Genomic DNA, 3,085 nt, shown 5'->3' with positions numbered 1-3,085 from the left:
GTACAAAGATTTTGAGCCTGTTGTGTGCACGAACAAATCTTTCTGAAATTGCACTTCATATCCTCAATGTAAGTACCTCGCTGATTTACCACTGGAGTTATTCCCTGAATGTGTAAATAATGACATTCAATTCAGGTTCAAGAATTCCTGTAATGTGAATATTTAAAATAAAAAAAAATTCAATTTAAGAGTACGATACTTAGTGCTGGTTATTTATACTGCTTACGTTCCATATCACTCACTCTAGAAGATTGATTATTATGTGCATAGAGTCAAATTCCCTGGATATCTTGGATTAAAAACTTAAAACTAAGTGAGTGTATTTCCTGATTATCCATTCATTGTAAATATTGTGTAAAAAATATGAGCCTGTATGCATATGTCAACTGTTCTGTGTTGGCTTGTGGCCTGAATCCTGCATTGATGCGATGGACTTGGGGCTGCCATTAGACACATGACCAAGCAGCCCTTCCCTACGTATGGGGAGCAGCAGATGCTCTTCCTCCTGCTTTTGTGAGCTTTGAAGACATTCCTCTTGTCTCAGGTTCCCAGTACTCTACATGCACTCCTGAGGCTTCGTAGTCAGACCCACACATCAGCAGTAACCTGAGACCTCAAGTGTGCCTGTCATGCACAACTCCTTCAGCTGTGTATCGCAAGCTTCCAATCGCCCGCTGCCAGGCAACTCCCTGAAGAATCGTTAGCATGCAGAGTCCACTACAAGAGCATTTGAACACCCACTTCTGTCTTTCATCCTTCACTCACTTAACCACACTTTCATGAATTATGGAGCCTACAGTAAGAGAGAGAGAGAGAGAGAGAGAGAGAGAGAGAGAGAGAGAGACCCTCTCGATTCTTCCTTTTCCCTATATCAAATTGACCATGAAATCTCCCTTAAATGTGTCATTTGCCATTCTATTAAATAAGCAGTTCCTTTCACATTTTGACCTGAAACAAAAGGGTAACTTCTTAAAGTTTCCAATGCTTATGCCCAATACTGCCCCCAGTAAAGTATTAGCATGATACAGGAAGAAATCAATTACAGTGTTTGTTAATCAGTATTCTTTTAGAAAGTCACGTACCTATCAGGATATTTTGTTGGTTTTGCACTGGTTTAGGTAAGTTCTTCATTTTGTAATAGGGCAGAGGCTGTCTTCTAATGTGTGATTTCCACTAAATTTCTTCAGCTCTTTTTTGTTCCTTCCTTGTTTTGTCACGCATTTGCCATTCTGTGATTTCTCCCATATTTTCAATAGCAGGCAGCCTTTCTGACTAGTAAAGCCACAACATTCTTAATTTTACACTAAAGGTCCATAATTAGTATGATACAGTGTATGTTCTAGATGTAAATTATAGTTCAAAGGTCTTTAAAAGTCACGTGAGTAGGTTAGATGATTAGCATTTCATAAAATAAGTGAGTTGTGAAATAGTCTTTGAAATAAAAATTTAATTAGACAAGAAGACAGGAAATTTAGAAAGATCTTTCAAAGGGGATACATGAAGTCTTGGAGATATGAATAAACCTGCCTGATTTTAGTGTCACATTAATAAAAGACAAGATATTAGGATATAAAAGAAAGCTAAAATACAGGGCCCTTCACACCACAATTAAGGTAGACTAGGTTGACTGACTGGAATGTTTGTTTTATGTGGCAGAGTGATATAAAGCAATTTAAAATTTTCAACCATGTGTACAGTATGCACAAACCCACAAAACACATTTTTACACTATAAATCATTTAAAAATGTAAATAGACTAGCATCATGATGTCCCATCCTCATGGACAATTCTATCGTGTGCTAACGTATGTTCTTCTGCTGAACTGGGGTTGTATGATGCGGCAGTTAAAGTGCTTGGGTTCAGGGTCTGGATTGCTTATGCACAACTCTCAGCTCTCCCCTTCCTGTGCAATCTTAGGAAAGTTATTTCACCTCTCTTCATTTCATTTTGTTGGTACAGAAGTCAGAAATAATAACAACATCTTCAATGTAGGATTGTGATAAATGTTAAATGAGTTAAACGAAAGGGTGCAACTGCTGGTAGTGTACCTGCCTACAGTGTATAAGGCCCTGAATCTGACCTTCAGCTCCAGAAAAACAAAAGCTTGAGTTACAATGTATAAAAATTTTGTAACTGCCTCTGGTATGGCATTCACTAACTTAACTATTATTTTTAAACCAACAAGGGTATTTGCCTATACTTCATCTTTTTTAGTTCACCCAATCACTATGATATCACCTTGTCAAAATATTTTGTTTTATTAAGACATGAGTTTTCTTTAAATTTTTTGAAACCTTTTATGTATTTATTTGTTTGATACGGGGTCTCACTACACAGCTCAGACTCATAGTGATCTTCCTGTCTTAGCCTCCTCAGATCTCACAGCATGTGATACCAGAGGTTGAACGCGGGTCCTAGTGCTTGCCAGGCAGGCGCTAAGACCATCAAGCTATCTCCCCAGCCCTAAAAGCTGAGTTCTTGATAAACAACCACAGCTTTGTTCTTAGATAAATAGGGAATATTTTCAAACAAATTAGACCCCAAGCACATATTAGGAAGAATACAGAATATTTGATAACCTATTCTCAGTGGTCAGGTCCTTTACAACAAAAAGGCTGCATACCATGCACACTGGGCTTTGGGAATTCCCACATTTAAAATAAATTATTCACTGTGATATTAATAGCTTAGGTTTATCATATTACCAGATATTAAATAGCCATTTTGAGCATAGACCTGATTTGAGAAAAACCAAAAACTCCTTTCCAGATAGGTAATAGAGATTTTCCCTCGTTGTTTTATCTTTTCATTCTACTTTATTCTATAAAAAGGAATTACTAAAAAATTAAATAACCTTTAACAATGGATACGGAGAGCTTCCCGCTACCCTGTACCTAGGAGAGCTTCTCACTACCCTGCACTAGGTGACACCCTCTTTCACCCCCTTGGGACGCCCCCACCACCACTCCGCAGCACCTCCCCCACCCCGGCCGCTGGGTAGGAATTTCTGCCATGTTCCATGAACCCAGAGACCCAGTCCTAGCCCAGGCCCGGTGAGTGTGTGGGAGAGATGCCTCCCCCCCC

The sequence above is a fragment of the Octodon degus genome, unplaced genomic scaffold, assembly GCF_000260255.1.
Source record: "Octodon degus isolate 3935 unplaced genomic scaffold, OctDeg1.0 scaffold00022, whole genome shotgun sequence".
NCBI lineage: Eukaryota > Metazoa > Chordata > Mammalia > Rodentia > Octodontidae > Octodon > Octodon degus.
This window is presented reverse-complemented; position numbering follows the sequence as displayed.